The sequence below is a fragment of the Notamacropus eugenii genome, chromosome 6 (assembly GCF_028372415.1).
Source record: "Notamacropus eugenii isolate mMacEug1 chromosome 6, mMacEug1.pri_v2, whole genome shotgun sequence".
NCBI classification, from domain to species: domain Eukaryota; kingdom Metazoa; phylum Chordata; class Mammalia; order Diprotodontia; family Macropodidae; genus Notamacropus; species Notamacropus eugenii.
The window spans coordinates 378,501,266-378,520,540 of NC_092877.1; the positions used below are offsets into that span (position 1 = coordinate 378,501,266).

General features: G+C 42.7%; 1 protein-coding gene across 2 annotated transcripts in view; it reads left to right on the plus strand.

The window, feature by feature from the left end:
- The first annotated feature begins 32 nt into the window (after positions 1–32).
- Positions 33–19,275, plus strand: part of BOK (BCL2 family apoptosis regulator BOK) — a 74,947-nt gene continuing 55,704 nt past the window's right edge. Inside the window, exon 1 of one of the 2 annotated variants that reach the window (XM_072618772.1) lies at positions 33–187. The gene's annotated coding sequence lies outside the window, so the exon portion shown is untranslated. Of the gene's footprint in view, positions 188–356; positions 463–19,275 lie in introns of those variants that run through there. The other variant, XM_072618773.1, reaches the window with a different exon arrangement.

Genomic DNA, 19,275 nt, shown 5'->3' on the forward strand with positions numbered 1-19,275 from the left:
CCAGGAGGCTTAGCGCGGAGGAAGACTGGGGGCGGGGGATGGGAGGAACCGTGGAGCGTGACCCCTGTCAGCCCGCAGAGCTTCTGCCGGGCCCCCAAACCTGGTCCGGTGAGGGGCAGTGAGAGGGAAGGCCTCGGCCCCCGACAGTGCCCTCCGCCCTCCCCCTTCTCCTTTTCTCCATCCCCAGGTCGGTCTTGGGGGGCTTCTGGGCGGCCCCCCAGAGTGGCCGCTGTTTGGGGGCGGGGCTGCTTGCAGGTGGGTCCTGGCACGCCCGTCTCCCCAGGTGCGGCGCCCCCTGGCCAGGGGCGGAGGAGAGCCGGGAGATCCCGGAGCTAGAGCTGGGGGGCCTGGAGCCTGGGGTCCGACCTCGCCCCCTTTCACAGAGGAGGCCCCACGTGACGAGCGCGGTCACCCGTGACCCTCCCCTGGCCCGCGCCCCCCGGCGCGGGGGCCTCCCGGCAGGTGACCCCCAGGGGAGCGGGACCCTCTGCAGTGCTGGGGGCGGAGGGCAGGGGGGAGTCAAGCCTCGAGCCATCGGCTCTCCAGGCCGGGGAGCGGGGACCTCCTGGGGGGACTGAGGGGGACAGCCCCCTGCGGACGCCTCGAGGGGCGGGCCCAGGGCCGGGCTCCGAGCGGGGAGCATGCCCGGGGGTGCAGGAGCGCCGGCCTGAGGAGGAGCAGCCCGGCAGGTAGGAGGAGCAGCCCGGCAGGTAGGAGGAGCAGCCCGGCAGGTAGGAGGAGCAGCCCGGCAGGTAGGAGGAGCAGCCCGGCAGGTAGGAGGAGCATGCCCGGGGGTCCAGGTGCGCCGGCCTGAGGAGGAGCAGCCCGGCAGGTAGGAGGAGCGCCGGGCGGGAGGGTCAGAGAGTCCCAGAAACCTCGCTTGGCAGGAGGAGACTCCAGGAAGAAGGGGGGACATCGGGAGGGAGCAGGCTGGGGGTGGCCTTGTGAAGAGCTGTTTCGGCCTGGAAGCCCTGGGAAGGAGGCGGGAGGAGAGGACGGATCCTGCGGGAGTGAGGCTGTGAAGGGGAGCAGGGATGGGGGGACAGGGAGAGACCCGGGCTTGCGTGCAGGCGTCAGGGCAGGAGCCCACCGGGAGGGAGGGACGGAAAGTCAGAGCAATTCCGATTTATCCACGCCCTGCGCTCCGAGGTTTGCACCGCCTCCTGACAGTCCTCTGAGGGACGGGCTGTGATCATCCTGAGTTTACAGTTGAGGGAAACTGAGGCAGGCAGGAGCTGAGTGACTTGCCCAGCGTCACACAATTTGAAAATGCTTGGAGCCGGATTTGAACTCAGAACTTTATTGAATAAGATGGGAAAGTGAAGCAATCATGGTGGGGTGCGGGCGGGGGTAGGTCTATCTCCCTGGTTCAGCAAGGAGGGGAAGAATGATTGGATGGAGGGTGAAGACCAAGTCAAAGGGAGGATACAAAGCAAGGCGGGAGGGCAGGCAGAAGAATTTCAGAGTTCTTGTTCAGGGAGATGGACCATGGAAGGATGATGGGGAGATCAAGGGTACAAGGGGAAGGGCAGAGTTCACAAGACAGATGCTAAACTCCTTGAGAAAGGGCAGATAGTCTGGGACCGCTGGGTGGCTATCCCCAGCACTTTCAGAGGATGGTCCAGCTGGGTGGTGGAGAGTTTGAGGTGACATGGTGGAAGAAAACAGAGTGATGTGGATACGGGGTGACAGGCACGGCGGCTCCACACTTGGCTCCTGTTGTGTTTTTAAATTTTATTTAATTTTTCAATTAACAAGCATTTGTTTTCCCTGTGCAGTAGTATATGCAAGAGTCTCAGACTCATAAATCCTAGTTTTTAAATTTATTTTCAATGAACAAAAAATGTATTTTCTCCTCCACCCACTGAAAAAGAAAGAAAAACTCCATCCTTTGAACAAATATGCAGAGTCAAGCACAACAAATCCCTGTAGTGGACATGTCCAAAAAAGCCATATTCCAACATGCATCCTGAGGCCACTGCCTCGGTAGGTGTCTGGTGTGATGCATTTGGGGGCCTCTAGAATTGTGGTTGGTTCATGTGTTGAGCACAGTTCTCCAGGCTTTCAAAATTATGTATCTTTACCATGCTGTCATGTTTCTACTCCCTCTCCTCTGCCTCTGTCCATACAAGTCTTCCCAGGTTTCTCTGAAAGGGTACCTTCTGTCACTCATTCCCTACCGCACAATAGTTAGTATTCCATCACCTTCACATACCCTAATGACTTAGCCTTTCCCCCCAAATGGATGGACACCCCCACCCTAGTTTCCAGTTCTTTGCTACCATGAAACAGGCCTCTCCTAACACCTTTGTACACATAGGTCCTTTCCTTCTGTCTTTGATGTTTTTACGTGAGCAGGAAGCAGACTTAGCAGCAATAAGGCTGGAGTTAAGGGTGTTCATGATTTTTCTGGCATAATTCCGAATTACTTTCCAGAATGGTTGGAACAACTCACAGTTGCAGCAGGCTTCTACTGATATACAGGAAAACAGTGCCTCCGTGGGCCTGGATGCCCCAGCATTTGTCATGTTCCCTTTTTGCCACTTTGCCCACCTGATGGGTAAAAAGCAGAACCTCAGAGGGGCCTTAATTTGCATTCTACAATTGTTGGTGATTTGGAACATTTTTTCACATGGCTGTAAACATAGTTGGGATTTCTACCTTTGACAGCTGCCTCTCCAAATTCTTTGGCCATTTATTCGTTGGAGAATGGCTCTTATTCTTATAAATATGGATAAATTCCTTATATATCTTGGAAATGAAGCCTTTATCAGATAAATTTACTGCAAATGTTTTTCCCAGTTAACTGTTTCCTTTCCAATTGTAGCTATACTGGTTTTGTTTCTATAAAAAAAAAACTTTTAAAGTTTAATAAAAATTGACCATTTTAATTTCTGTGATTTTCTTTCTCCTAGCTCAGTCATTAACCTTTCCCCTGTTCATAGATCTGAAAGGAAATTTCTTCCTTATTCCTCTAATTTGTTTACAATATGGCCTTGCCTGTCTAAGTCAGGGATTCATTTGGTTCAAACACTGCTGCTTATTTGAGGGCTCTCTCTGATTTTCCAGCTGCTAGTCTCTTCTACCCTGGAAATTCTTGTCTGTATTTATTAGGATGTAAACTCCCTGAGAACAGGAAGCATTTGGCTTTTGTAGCCCCAGAACCCAGCAAGTCTGGCATGAAGGATCCATTTAATTAAAGATTGGGGCTGGAAGGGACCTGAGATACTATGGGGTCCAGCCCCTCATTTTACTGATGAGGAAACAGGTTCTCGAGGTGAGCTAAGGTGAGGTGCATTGCTCATCGGTGTCAGAGATAGTTTGTGAACTCAGGGCCTCCTTACTCCCAGGCCAGTGCCCTGTCACATGAGATCATGTTTATCAAGCTGTTAGCATATTGGAGGTGCTTAGTAAATGTTTGTTCTCCCTCCTCACCCCCATCCTCATTGAATGATTGCATTATTCAGAGTTTTCATGTTTTTTAATATGGTTTCACTGCATGCTCATGCACACACATGCACACCCACCCACCCCCTTTCTTTACCACGTAGTACCTGGACTGTAAGCTTCTTCAGGTCAAAGACATTTTGTGTCTCCAGAGCCTGGCACACAGAGAAATTATGAGATGCTTATGGTGCTGAATTGGAGGCTGTTGGCCCAGCCACACTTTTCCAGTTTCCACTTGCTAATAGTTCAGCAGATGAGAAAGAGCAACAAGTAAGGCCAGAGAACATGTAAGGCCTTGCCCATTTCTATTAGCCCTCTGTAGCTGTGTTCACAATCCCTGCCTCGTACCCATTAATGTAGCGGTGCTTGTGGCCACAGTATAGGAAGAGGTGGGGAAAGCCTGCTGACCTTGGGAATTATGGCCCCTAGAGGATGCAGAGGGAGGAGGTGGCCATTGCAGCCAGAAACCTGGCTCTCCGGCAGCTCAGGAAAAGCCATGATGAGGTCAGCTACTCTCTGTGGATATTTCCTGGTTTTATTTACTGGACTTCTATTCTGGCCTGGCCAGAGGCTCCTACAGGGGTCCCAGTGAAAGGAATTCCACTTTTGGTTTTCAAATGTGAATATTATTACTGTAATTTTGGCTGGGAGAGATCAAACAGTTATCTAATTGTGTCAAAAAATAGAAATGATCCCACCAAACTGTATATCAGGATCCCTGTGGGGGCTGCCTATTAACTTAGAAAACCAGATATTAACATTATCTGTGCTCTATAGTATTTTTATTTTGTTAAATGCTTCTCAATTAGATTTGACTCTGGTTGGGGCTACTGGGAGGGAGTGCTGCGACTATTCTAGTTCCTTCTCTTGCTTTTAGTCAGGAAAATAAGCATTAACCCTTATCCTAAAAACCTCCTGAAGGGAAGACTGCCTGAAGGATTGCCTGGTTTACATCTTCCACTATCAGGAAGCACAACTGATATCAAAAAAATTTGCAAAACCAGAAATTTGAAAGCTTTTCTGTCTTCCCTACTGCCTACAGAGTACCTGGTGGGGGTTGTATGTGATGGAATTAGACTGGTCTCACAACTGGGAAGCAGCAAATCACTGAATCTCTATGAGAGGATTGGATGGGATGATCTTTGTCTTCCTTTCTATCTCTGACATTCCATGGCTTTATATTTAACTTGAAAAGATGACAAACCAAGACTAAAGTAGAGGGAGAGATGGTGCATGATTTTTTATTCGCAGATGATTGTGCACTTACTACAGCCCCTGAGGCTGAGATGCAGCAAAGTATGGATAGATTTTCTATCACTTGATTAATTTTGACCTGACAAAGAACACTAAGAAAACACAGGTTGTCTACCACTCAGCACTACACCATCCATGTGTGGAACCATCAGTTATAGCAAATGGAGAAATACTGAATTCTAGGTACAAGTTCACTTACCTTGGCCGTATACTTTCTAGGGATGTACAAATAGATAAGGTTGATACGCACATTGCCAGAGCTAGCTCAGTGTTTGGGAGGAAGGAAAATATGAGAGAGAAGAGTATTAGACTGCCTACCAAACTGAAAGTCTACAGAGCTGTTGTGCTGACTTCATTGTTGTATGCCTGTGAAAACTGGAAATCATGTCACGAAATTGATGGCTTCCATTTGAATTGTTCTGAAGATTTTGAAGATCACCTGGCGAGGAAAGGTAGTGAACACTGAGGTCCTTTCTGGAGCTGAACTGCCAAGTACTCACTCTGCTGCAGAGAGCCCGACTCGAATGGGTTGGCCACTTTGCCCAAATGCCAAATGTACGTTTGCCTAAAAGACTATTTTATGGAGCACTCACACAAAGCAAGTGCTCCAGTGGAGGTCAGAAGAAGTCTCTCTGAAGAACTTTATTATCAAAATATGCTATTATGAGAAATGGGAGATGCTAGCCTAGGACTGCCCAGCATGGAGTGCCTACATCAAAGAGGGTACTGTGCTGTATGAGCAAAGCAGAATTGCAGTAGTACAGAACATGGTGAGATATACAGATTTAGAGCCGTCTCCACTCCAAATGTTCATATGAACTGTTTGTGCCTGACCTGAGCCTTCTGAACTTGCACTGATCTGATCAGTCACAGTTGAACACACTTTACCTTGACCCCAACAGAGAAATGTCATTTTGTACAAGCCATTCTCTAATTGATAAATGGTCAAAGGATATGAACAGGCAGTTTTCAAATGAAATTAAAGCTATTTTTGTCATATAAAAATGCTCTAAATCACTATTGATTAGAGAAATGGAAATTAAAACAACTCTGAGGTACCACCTCACACCTATTAGATTGGCTAATGTGACAAAAAAGAAAAATGATAAATGTTGGAGGGGATATGGGAAAATTGGAACACTAATGTTGGTGGAGTTGTGAATTGATGCAACCATTCTGGAGAACAATTTGGAACTATGCCCAAAGGGCAGCCAAACTGTGCATACCCTTTGATCCAGCAATATCACTACTAGGTCTTTATCCCAAAGAGATTTCTTTTTAAAAAGGAAAAGGACTTATGTATAAAAAATATTTGTAGTTGCTCTTTTTGTGGTGGCAAAGAATTGGAAACTGATGAGATGCCCATCAGTCGGGGAACTGACTGAACAAGTTGTGGTATATGAATATAATGGAATACTATTATGCTATAAGAAATGATGAGCAGCCAGATTTCAGAAAAACCTAGAAAATCTTACATGAACTGATACAAAGTAAGCAGAACCCAGAGAAAACTATGCACAATAACAGCCACATTGTGTGATGATCAGCTATGAATGACAGCTCATCTCAGCAATACAATGATCCAAGACAGTTCCAAAGGACTCTTTATGCAAATGCTATCCATATGCAGAGAAGGAACTAATGGTGGTGTCTGGATGCAGATCAAAGCATACTATTTTTACTTTATTTTTTTCATGTTTTTTTTTCTTTTGGTCTATTCTCTCACAACATGACTAATATGGAAATGTTTTACATGATTGTACATTTATAACCTATATCAAATTTCTTAATGTCTTGGGAGGGTAGGTGGTATGAGAGGGAAGGAGAAAATTTGGGACTCAGCATTTTAAAATAATGAATGGTAAAATTTGTATTTACATATAATTGGAAAAAATAAAATACTATTAAAAAAAAAGAAAGAAAAGAGCCCTAGGTTCAAGTCCTGTCTCTTACACTTACTGCCCATGTGACTGTGGGCAAATCAACCTTCTTGGACCTCTTTCTTGATCTGTGAAATAGAGGAGATGACTTCTCCATTTATGATCCTATAATCCATGACAAGCAAAGAGTCTTTGACTGTTGTTTCCTTCCTTTCTCCATCCTTCCCTCCCCTTTAGCAGAAATTCCTCCAGACTTACTAGATATTTGGGTGGAGGTGAGTAAATTATTTTCCAGACCCACAGTGCCACTGGCTACCAGTGCTAAAGCTATGAAGATTATCCTGGACCTTTATTTAATTATACCGAAAGGACAAGGAGCAGCTGGTGACCTTTGTCCTGCTGTATTCCAGCAATGAAATACATTCCCTTCATTTCCTCCTTCTCTCCTTCATGGCCGCATTTTGCTCGTGACTTTTGTCTCTCACTCCCCGTTCAATAAACAGGAAGATTGTGAAGCAGGGAGTAAACAGCATTTCCCCGTTGTTATGTGGTACAGCAACATTTAATTTCTCACTAAAACTTAGGAAGAGCCTATATAGAGATCAAGGGTTGCTTATTCCAATTTCCACTCACTTGGTCAAGTCAGTTCTCCAGAGGGTTCTTAAGGGTTTTTTTTTTCCTTTTTCTAATACGTGGACCCAAGCCCCCATTCTTTTGTGTTCTCATTATTAACCACCTCAGGCCAGTAAGTTACTGTTGTCCCTTCTATCATTGACAGACCCAGTGATTAATGCCTCAGTATAACCTAGGATGGCTATTCCCATTTTACAGGAGGAAGAAAATGAGGTTCAGAGGAGTTAAGTAATGTACCCAGAGACATGCAGTTAATAAGAGTCTGAGGCAGTATTTACACCCAAGTCAGACTTATCTCAAAGTCAGGTTAATTTCTTCTCTAGTGAGAAAAGGATTGGACCTGGTACCATAGACCACATGAATCTCCAGTGCCCAGGCTGTTCTTTGTCTAGTGAGAAGATAATAATGTGACTTTCTGGGCTTAGGGAAACTTATTTCCTTATTTGCAGGACATCCCTAGCCCCTAGAGTGTAGCTTACCCCCTTCCTTACTTAGGATTCCCCTCTTTAATTCTCTTCCCTTTGCCATTTTGCCTTGATGAAAGAACCTATGGATTATCTCTACTAATGGATTGTTTTCCTACTGGTCACTTTGACTTCCTGCCCACTTCTTGTAATGTGGACAATGTCACCTACTCCTTCTCTGGTTAACAAGCTCTCTGGACTCTCTCTGGCTCCACCTGGTGCATGCTGAGACTGCCAGGTAGCCTAATGTTTCTGGACTAGAGTCCCATGGGCCCGTTGGCCAGATTCCAGTTGTCATTGTGGAATGAGTCTTGGGAACAAGAAGCAGTTTTCCAAATGATCTCCAATTGGTGACTTCCCAAATGCAGGCCAGCAGATTTCTTGGTTTTGTCTCTTTCTCCTCCCCACTTTGCTGTTTCTGGAGGGTCTAGTGGCCTGTGGGCTCAATAAAAATTAACATTATAATAGAAGAGCCATAGAAAGCTATTGGGATCTTAGGCGACATTAAGAGAGATGAATGTCCTCAACTAGCAAGGTGGTGGTAGTCTGGCCCTCCCAATCACACTGGAGAATAATGGCCAGTTCTGGGCACTGTGCTTTAGGAAGGCCTATGATCAATTAGAAAGGGTCCAAGGTGTGTGTGTGGTGGTGGGCATCAGGGAACCAGGGTGACGAAGGGCACCATTTGAGGATTGTTTGAAGGAACTGGTGTTGAACCTGGGGAAGAGAAGACTCGGGGACATGAGAGCTGCCTTCATGTATGTCTTAACTCTTGTCTCTCAAGGCCAGTTGGCTTTATATAGAAGGGCTAGACTGTGGAAGAAATGGGGCAGACCCTGGAACAATGAGGGCAAGTCACAAAGTGGCACATTTTGGTTAGAGAAACAGGAATCCCACTCCATGGAGCTGTCAAACACAGAAGGCAGGGCTGCCTCAGTAGACCCTGGGTTCTGCCTCATTGACCGTCTTCAGAGAAAGGCTAGATGGCCACTTAGAGGCTATCTGGATCCTGAAAGGACTCTAAAGGTCATCTATTGATTTATTTTTAAGGTATAGGTTAGAAATGGAGACTACTGAGGCCCATCCTTTGACCTCTGAAACTATGGGCCTGCATTCTCCCTTATTTGATCACCTTTCCTTCCCAGCCCAGCTAAGGTGGAGACTCTTTTTCTGCTATAGCTGCTCTCTCTAAATTACCTTGGACTCTGCCCAGAGTAAAAGGACAGAGCTAAATACATAAGGGAGAAGGTCAGCTGGTGTATCAGAGAGATAGGTGCCTGATATGTGGCTGACTCTATCTGGGAAGCCGTCACCACAGCACTAGCAGGTTGGCAAAAAGACCCATCACTGGCAACTAATGCTATTGGTGAATACTTGCCCATTCTTGAATTCATGAGTCTAGGAAAGACATTGGCTTGGCTGGCCCGCATTCTCCTTCTCAAATCAGTCTCTAGACTAGCTCTGCCCTGTGTGGGGCCAGTGTTTCCAAGTCTCAAGTCCTATGTCCTCATACTTGATCGGTTTAACAGCTGTTGAGTTGGGTGGATGGAATGGGAGAAATGCTCTGTGCATACACACACACATATATTGTGTATGTATATGTATACACACATATATCAACTGTCAACTTCACCTCTTGTTGATTTCAGCTCTGCAACATATCCTGTTGATTTCACCTCTGTAGCATCTCTTATTGATTCCACCTCTGCAGCATCTCCTGTTCATTTTACCTCTGCAACTTGTAGATTTCACCTCGTTAGCATCTGTTGTTGATTTCATCTCTACAGTTTTGTAGATTTCACCTCTGTAGCATCTCTTATTGGTTCCACTTCTTCAGTGTCTCCTGCTGATTTCATGTCTGTAGCATCTCTCCAATCTGTCCCCTTTTCTCCTCTGACACTGCCCCCACCCTGGTACAGACTCTCATCACCTCACGTCTGGGCTACTTCAATAGCTGCTGGTGGGTTGGGGGTCTGCCTACCACAAAAATCCTACTTTCTACAGGAACTCTTTCCCAATTCCCCTTAATTCTGGTGCTCTCTCTCTATTGATGACTTATTTTTAATCCTGAATATAGATGTTTATATGTCATCTCCATTATATTGTGAGCTCCTCCTGTTCTTTGCCTTCTTTCTAATTCCAGGTCCAGCCGTCTTACCCACTGCATCAACTAGTTAGCTCTAAGGAGTGGGAAAGGTTTAACTTTATATTTGGCTTTGAAATGCAGTATTTCAGAGACATTTTCTTTTTTTTTTATCAGAAGATTGACCCAGAGCTATAACTAGAGTGAGAGCATTGGCCTCAGGACACAGAAATTAGAAGGTGTTGACATTTTCAGACAAGAGAGCTCAGTCATTTTCATTTCCAAACTGGTGATCTAATTTGGCTGCCATTTTAATTCAAGTTTTCTTTGATGTTTGGTACCAAACAGGGCTTGTTTTGGTTGTCTTCTGTAACTTGAGAACCTATAACAGCCGGTTTTGCAGTTTTGGAAATGCAGAGGTTAGATGTGTGTATCACTGAATGAATGGAGTCCTTACAATAAAGAAAATCTCTGACTAGAGATGGCCTAGATTTAGGCATATTGGTGGGGAGAGGGAGAGATGCCGAGCACTTAGCAAAGCAAATTACAGCTAATCTTAAGGCAGGAAACATAAGTGGAGATAAACATGGTGGCTGCAGAAAGAACCATAAACCCCAAGTCAGTTGATTTCCAACTCTGTTTTTTACTAACCACAAGCAACTCACAGTCTCTGAGTCTATTTTCCTTCCCATTAAAAGTCTTCAAAGGAATCATGATTCCACACACATGGGCACTCCCTTCTATGGTTTGCAAATTGCCCCGTCTTTACAATTTAGTGAACTGCCATCAAGTTTTTGCCTAAAACGTTCATCATACAGACAGTAGCTGTCCTCTCCACATAAAACTCTCCAGAGCTGGCTGGGTGGCCCAGGATTCCAACAATGAAGTGGGAGGTCTGTCCTCCCAGCCTTCCCATTTTAGTTTTGCCTTGGAGAAGCCAGGGTAACCTCTCTGATGTGGAGGGGTAGGGAGGGAAGGAAAGGTAGGGAAGGAGGGAGAGGGGGAAGAGAGAGAGAGAGATTTATTGGCATATTTGAAGTTTAAAATAAGCCAAGGAGAAAACTGCTTTGTTGACTCATTTTCTATATTTAAGGCATATGCCATCTGCATAGAATGTGTTTGTCCACATGAGCTGTCTTAAGCATCTATCCAAGTGGCTTGAGGGGAGTCTTCTGTAGGTATCTCTGGAATCTTGCCCAAGGGGAATGTCTCTGGAGTCTCTGGGGAGGTTGGCTGGAAACCAGGGACATGTTAAGAGAATGCTTCCCCTACATGTCTGCAAGAGTATCTTTCTCATTCTGTGTTCTCAGTTCTGAAAAGAATCTGGAACCAGGTGTGTTTCTCTCAAATAAGAAATGAATAATAACTCTCTTTTTCAAAGCTCTCAAGCCAACCCCACCCCTTGTTCAGGCACACAGAATTGGGGCAGCATTATCTCCGTTAGTTAAGAGAGTCTTATGCAAAATGTTCCAGGGTGGGATAGAAAACCAGGCCTTTATATGTTCTAATACATTTTTTCATATATCTTCATGCATTTCCTATACATGCATTTCATTCATGCATTTCAGGCTGCACCAAGATTCTTTCATTGGCTAAATCTGATTTGGGAAGCCAGCTCAGATGCATGCTGTCTCTTCAGTGGGTTAATTAGCTGTGTAACAAACACAATCACTATGGGGCCCAGGGGAAGAAGGATGCTCTCCTTTTCCCCACATTCTCAGATAGGGTTCAGGCCTAGAGGAGCCTAACCTCAGAAGAGAGGGTTGACTCTTTTTCTGAGCTCTAGCTCTTAATGCCTGTACTCTGAGAAAAATCACTGCAAGTCTAGATTGGCCTCATGTCTCAAAAATCTTCCCAAAAGGAAGGAGCTGACAGGTTCAGTATAGAATGCATATCAAGTATAAAATAGCATTTATTTTCCCCATACAAAATCGTAGCTGAAAAACGTAGAAGATTCACCAGAACACATTGACAATGACTTAAACATGAAACCACAATGTATAACTACTCATCTTCTCTCTGGAGGTCAGCACCTAAAACATCAAAACATGAAAATGTTTGTGAGATTCACTTCCCTCAAGAATTCTTTACTAAAGAAGAGATAGAATGCATTATGAAATGCAAAATGGATAACTTTGAGTACATTAAACTGAGAAGTTTTTGCACAACCAAACCCAATGCAACCAAAATCCGGAGGGATGTAGTAAATTGGGAAAAAATTTTTACAGCTAAGCTCGGGGATAAAGGCCTCATTTCTAGAATATATAGAGAACTGACCCAAATGTATAATCATACAAGTCATTCCCCAATTGATAAATGGTCAAAGGATATGAACAGGCAATTTTCAGAGGAAGAAATTAAAGCTATCTATAATCATATGAAAAAATGCTCTAAATCACTATTGGTTAGAGAGATGCAAATCAAAACAACTCTGAGGTACCACATCACACCTATAAGATTGGCAAACATGACAGAACAAGAAAATGATAAATGCTGGAGAGGATGTGGGAGAGTTGGAACACTAATTCATTGTTGGTGGAGCTGTGAGCGCATCCAACCATTCTGGAGAGCAATTTGGAACTATGCCCAAAGGGCTACAAAAATGTGCATACCCTTTGACCCAGCAATATCGCTACTAGGACTATATCCCCAAGAGATCATAAAAATGGGAAAGGGTCCCACATGTACAAAAATATTTATAGCAGCACTCTATGTAGTTGCCAAAAACTGGAAGTCAAGGGGATGTCCATCAATTGGGGAATGGCTGAATAAATTATGGTATATGAATGTAATGGAGTACTATTGTGCCATAAGAAATGATGAACAAGAAGACTTCAGAGAGGCCTGGAAGGACTTATATGACCTGATGCTGAGTGAAAGGAGCAGAACCAGGAGAACTTTATGCACAGCAACAACCACAGTGTGTGAGAGTTTTTTCTGGTAGACTTAGATTTTTGTAATAACACAAGAACTTCTGAAAAAAAAAAAAAATCCCAATGGTGGACCTCAAGGCAAAAAGCCTTCCACACTCAGAGAGAGAAATATGGAAGTCACTCACATAATGTAGCAGATCATGTTTGTGTATGAGATTCACTTCCCTCGAAGTTCATCCCCTGCCTTCATGGAGTTTACAATCCATTAGGAAGGTCATACATAAATGGCTGACAATGATTCAGAATAACAAATGTTAAGAACATTAGAGTAAGGCATCCTTGAGAAAGTGAATTGTGAGCATGGTTTCAAAATGCCAATTGCTGTCAGGAAAATAAAGAGGTTTGCTCTAAAATTCCGGAGAAAACTTGAAATGAAAGGTTGAGGCTTAGCAGAAAGACTGCCTCCCATATGAAGACTCTGGATTTCCCCAGTTGTTAATTCTTGCTATCAACACCCACAAAATATTTCACACTTATTTCATATTTATGTTGGTAGAAGTTGTTCTCTGGGTGCTCACTGTAACCATGGCTTCATAGAGGCAGTAAAAAAAAAAAAGAAAGAAAGAAAAACAAGTATTTACCTGTTTACATGTGAGAGAGGGTAAGTGTAGCCCATCCTTGACTTTGACCCACCCTCTTCCGAGGCTCTTACTCTCCTTGGGTGGGGGCTGCCTTGATTAAATCACCTGTACCCACTTTGGCAAGTGGGGGTGGTTCCTTAGAGGGATGGTGACGAAATCACTGTTCTAATCCTCAGAATCCCAGAATAACATTTGTGGGTGACTATTCATACCAATGAATTATATACAGCCCACGAATTCTTAGTGTTTTATTTCCCATGAATGAATTAGCCACTGATCCTCAGTTAATCTTTATCAAAACATTATTGACAATACAAAGCAAACACATTTATTTTTCATTTTTTTAATTAACAAAATATTATTTTCTCTCCCTCCCATTTCACTTCCCATTGATAAAAGAAAAATAAAACCCATATGACAAATATTCATAATCAAAACGAAATTCCCTTATACATCATATCCATGAAAATATTTCTCATTCTGCACTCTGAATCTATCATCTCTCTGTCAATAGGTGGGCAGCATATTTCATCATGAGTTGGTGATTGTGTTGATCAGAATTCTTAAGTTTTCAGTAGTAAACATATAATATTTACACAACAATATTCCACCCATAAATCTCAACTACATTTTCCAGCCACTATCTGAGCAAAAGATAAAAGGGAACATGCATTTATTATTATTATTACCTACCATGTTCTGGGCACTATGCTGAGTGTTTTATGAATATTTTCTCTTGTAATCTTTATAACAACCCTAGGAGGTATCATTATTATCCCTACTTGACAGCTGAGGAAACTGAGGCAGAGTTTAAGTGACTTGCTCAGTTAGTAAGTGTGTGAGACTAAATTTGAACTCAAATCTTCCTGATTCCAGACCTAGCACTCTATCTGCTAAAGTCCCAGGGTGATAAAACACACATGTACAACACGAGTAATCTCCAACCCTGAAACTGTATTCTTTGATCTGTCCTAGAAACTGTCTGTAAATGTTTCCGTGGCCAAGCTGAGCTGATCATCTCTGTGCTTAACACCTGGGTCATTAATCTTAAACAGATTAGTCAGTATGTCACAACCTTTTCTGATTCTTTGCTTGGCTAGATTCATGCTTTGACAGCAAATGTAGTTCCCATCACTTCCAGCTTCAGCCTTAGCTTCTGGCTCTACCTGAAATAGTGTATGTTCTTTTAGGAAAAGATGATGACTTTTTTCCCCCAAAGTTGCTGATAGCCTCCCCATCTCAGCTCTTTTACAGGAGTCTTCTTTTTCTTCTCCATTTCTTAACAACCACAGGTGGCAACGAGAGAATTACGTTCTGTCTTCTCAGCAGCAAATCATAATAGAGAAGAGTATATTCTCCTATTTCTTCCTGTTCTTCTCATCAATGCGTGGCAGTAGAGAGTACTCTGGCCTCTTATTGGCCACCCAGTCTGTGGGACTATGTGTCACAGTGCCAAGAGTTACATTGACTCTTTGACAGTTTTGAACTCTGTTCTCACTCTCTCTCTCTTCTTCTCTCTCTCCCTCCTTCTCTCTCTCTCTCTCCCTCTCTCTCTCCCCCCAACTTTTCTCCCTCCCTCCCCCTCTTCCTCCTTCCCTCTCTCTCCCCCCTCCCTCTCTCTTCCCCTCTCTCCCCCTCTTTCTCCCTAACCTTATGTCTCTGTCTCTCTCTGTCTCTTTGTCTCTCTCTTCCTCTCTGACACTTTCTTACTTAAGAACCTGGGTCCTCCCTTTCAGAGGGTCTTCCCTGCAAACAAACTCACCTTAGCTTATGGCTAGGAACCAAGTTGCCTGTCTATAATCAAGCAAATTATATTTGCCCCATAACCATAGAACAAGCCTAGTGTCCATATTTCTCTCAATTATTAACTTAAAAGCTCCTCATTTCTCAATATGCAAATCATTGAAGCAGGCTGTGTGTTCAATTTGCTTCAAGGTTCTACAGTTAGTCACATGCAAATGAACACCTGTCTCAGAACTCTGAGTCAGACTTAATTGGAAGCCTGAGACTGACCCCAGACAAGTGTACACTGTCCACGACAACTTAGCTCAGTGACTGCTTTTCACAGAAGCAGGCTTACGCCGAATACAAGTTGATTGGTTGTTGTCATTCATGATCAAAGAGGATCAAAATGACATCACTGTATTGGGGTCAAGGTACAGTGTGTTCAACTGTGACTGATCAGATCAGTATGAGCTCAGGTCAGGCACAAATAGTTCATCTGAACATTTGGAGTGGGAATGGCTCTAAATTTGCACGTCCTACATTTCTTTTGAACTACTTCAGTTCTTTGATCATAGAGCACAGTACCTTCTTTGATGTGGACACTCCATTCAGGGCAGTCCTGTGCCAGCATCTCCCATGTCTCACAATCGATACTAAAGTTCTTCGAAGAGACTTTTAGAGTGTCCATAAAATAGTCTTTTAGGCAAATGTATGTTTGGCATTGGAACAACATGGCCAACCCATTGGACTTTTGCTCTCTGCAGCAGAGTTTGAATGCTTGGCAGTTTGGCTCAAGAGAAGACCTCAGGGTCTGGTACTTTATCCTGCCAGGTGATCTTCAGAATCTTCCTAGGACAATTCAAATAAAGCGATTCAGTTTCCTGGCATAGCACTGGTAGACTGTCCAGGTTTCACAGGCATACAACAAGGAGGTCAGCACAACAGCTCTGTATACCTTCAGTCTAGTAGGCAGCCTAATACCTCTTCTCTTCCACACTGCAAAGCCTCCCAAACACTGGGCTAGCTTGGTAATGCATGCATCAACCTCATCACCTATGTGCAAATTCCTGGAAAGGTAAGTGAACTTGTATATAGAATTGAAAATTTCTCCATTTGCTGTAACTGATGGTTCCCTATATAGATAGTGTAGTACTGGTTGAGAACCTGCATTTTCTTGCTGTTTGTTCATTGTCAGGTCAAAATTAGCACAAGAAGCAGAGAATCAATCCATATTCTGTTGCATCTAAGCCTCAGAAGCTGCATTGAGTGCACAATCATCTGCAAGCAAAGAGTCATGCACCAGCTCTCCCTGCACTTTAGTCTTGGCCTGTCATCTTTTCAAGTTAAATGATTTATGGTCAGTGCAGAAGTTGAATTTGTTGCTGTTTTTGTTTTTATCAAAGGTGTCCAGCAACATAAAATATGGGAGCAAGCACACAGCTCTGCTTCACTCCATTGGTGAGTGGGAAAGCATGAGAGCATCTTCTGTTATTGAGAATCCATGCAAGCATGCCAGGGTGACTTCGGAAAGGGCTGAGGAATGATTGACATGGTGTTTGCTGCCTGGCAACTCTGAGGGAATGCTGGGTGCAGAGCAGAGGCCTTTATGCAGCGTTTGTAGATCAGACCAAGGCCTTTGACACTGTCCGTCTTGAGGGCTGATGGAAAATGATGTCAAAATGTGGCTGCCCATAAATATCGTACATCAATTACATGACAGCGTCCTGGGGGATCAGTGACGTTTGTTTGGACATTCCTGCCCTTCCAGTCAGACACTGCCTGTGATTCTTTCAGAATCCTTGCCCTCTCATCAGTTATCAGTGGCATCTCTGGGCATGCAAATATAATGATAGCTATCACCCCTTCCATTTCTATCACACTTTAAGCGGTGCAGAACTCTACAAATATTATCACATCCAGATTCTGAAAAGACCCTTCTGATGAGGTGGATCTTGTCCAGGCTGAAGCCGAGGATGACGGTAACTAGCTTCCTATTCCCCAGAGTCCTTGACACTGGCATAAGTTTCAACATCAGGAGAAGATGTTGTTTCACAGCAAAAGTTACATTAAAATGATACTTTCACATCTGCTTTGATGACGCACCCTGAGTACAATAAAACCTATCCACCTAGCTTGGGGCTGAAACTCAATATAGAATGAGAGTTCCTTGAGCATCTGGACTACCTTTGCTTTGCCATGTTTATCCCTGGCACCTGACACTGTTTTGTACATAGTGAACACTTAATAAATGAAAACGAATAGTATTTGACAACAACAAGCATGAATATTCCAAATAGAAAGACCAGGAAATGAGGATTATTCGTGAAACTGTAAATCATGTTGATTTTTTTTTAGTGGAAACATCTATTAAATTTGAAACAGCAGCACCAACACTCCCCAGCGGGTCTCTATCCCCTTCTTAATTTCTTCATCTCAGTAAATTTCTTTGCTTCGAACTAATTGTTTAAATTGGCTCTCTATTAAGGGTGAGTGTACCAGTAGGGGCTTATGAGCCACACTTTTAGTAAGATGGACTTACAGAGTACCTTGAATCTGAAGTAGCTATTGCCTGGAAACCCACCATGCATTGGAAAGCTGAGGTGGGGGGAGTAGCTCCAGAAACAATGCTTCATGTAAAAAGAGGGAGGTGTACTAGTGGAAGGCCAAGACCTCCCTCAACTCTAAAAGTAACTGAAGCACAATATATAGCACAAATCGTCTATAGAAAATATAACATGTATGTGTGTAACACATATAACATTACACACACACACAGATACGCACACAGAGTTTGGTATAGAAAGATATTTTACTCTATAGGGATACAGACAGGAAAGAGGAAAAGGGAGACTAAAAGGGAGGGTATAGTCAAGGAGAGAATAATCAAAATAAATGCTAAGCTCAGAGAAGAGATCATAAGGGGAGGAGGTTTAAAAGGAAAGAAAGAAAAGGTAACAAACTTGGAATTAAGAGGGGGCAGGGAACAAAGAAAGGAAGAACTGTAAGTGGATGGAGGAGAATGCACAATTAATTACAATATTTGTAAATGAGATGAACTCACCTATGATGGAATAGGATAGAGGAAAGGATTAGAAAAAATAAAAAAATAAGTTGTTTACAAGAAACACCCTTGAAGCACAAAGAGACAGAATTAAAATAAGAAGTTACAGAAAAGTCTATTATGCTTCATCTGAACTATGAAAAGTAGAGGTAGCCTTAATGATTTCCGAAAGGGCAAAAGGAAAAATAGTTTTCCTTAAAAGAGATAAAAAAGGAAACTGCATTTTACTGAAAGGTACTGTAGACAATGAATTAATTTCAATACTTAACATATATTCACCAAATTGCACAGCATCAAAATACTTAATGGAAAAACTAAATGAATTACCAGTCAAGAAGCCTTAATTAAGCACCTTTTATGTCCCATGCACTGTGCTAAGGTCTGTTACAAGGAGAAATAGAGAGTTAAATAAGAAAATAGAGAGTGAGGGACCTTTTTTAGATTTGTATATGTACCCTTTCTAGCTTTACATAAATGTAACAAAAAATTAAAGAAGTTAAAGGCTTGAATAAAATTTTAGAAAGGCTAGATAGCATACATCTATGGGGATTATTGAATATGAATAAAAAATACATATTCTCAATTGTGAAGTTACCTGTACAAAAATTAACCATTATATTAATATATGTCCATTTATATACCAATAAATCTCACAACTGAAATAAACATTTACAAAAATATAAAATACCAAGATTAACACAATAAGAAATAGAGACTTTAAACAACCAAATCTCAGAAAAAGAAACAAAACAAGTCATAAATGAATTTCCAAACAATAAACCACAGGACAAGATAGATTCACAAGACAATTCTATCAAATATTTAAAGAAAAATGAATTCCAAAACTATGTAAACTGTTTACAAAAATGTCAGAAGAAAGAATATTGTCAAATTTCTTCTGTTATACAAATATGTCACTGATATCTAAACCAGGAAGAGTCAAAACATAAAATTATAGACTAAAACCCTAGAGAATATTGATGCAAAAAATATTAAATAAAATATTAGCAAAAGGATTATAGCAACACAATATGAACAGGTTATTTTGACACCAGTAATGCAGGGCTGGTTTAATATTAGGAAAACTATAAAGTAAATTAAACGCTGGTAACAAAGATAATATGACTATGAACAGATGTTGAAAAAACTTTTGACAAAATGTAACACCCATTTCTATTAAAGAACAGCAACATAGGAATAAATAAACCATTCCT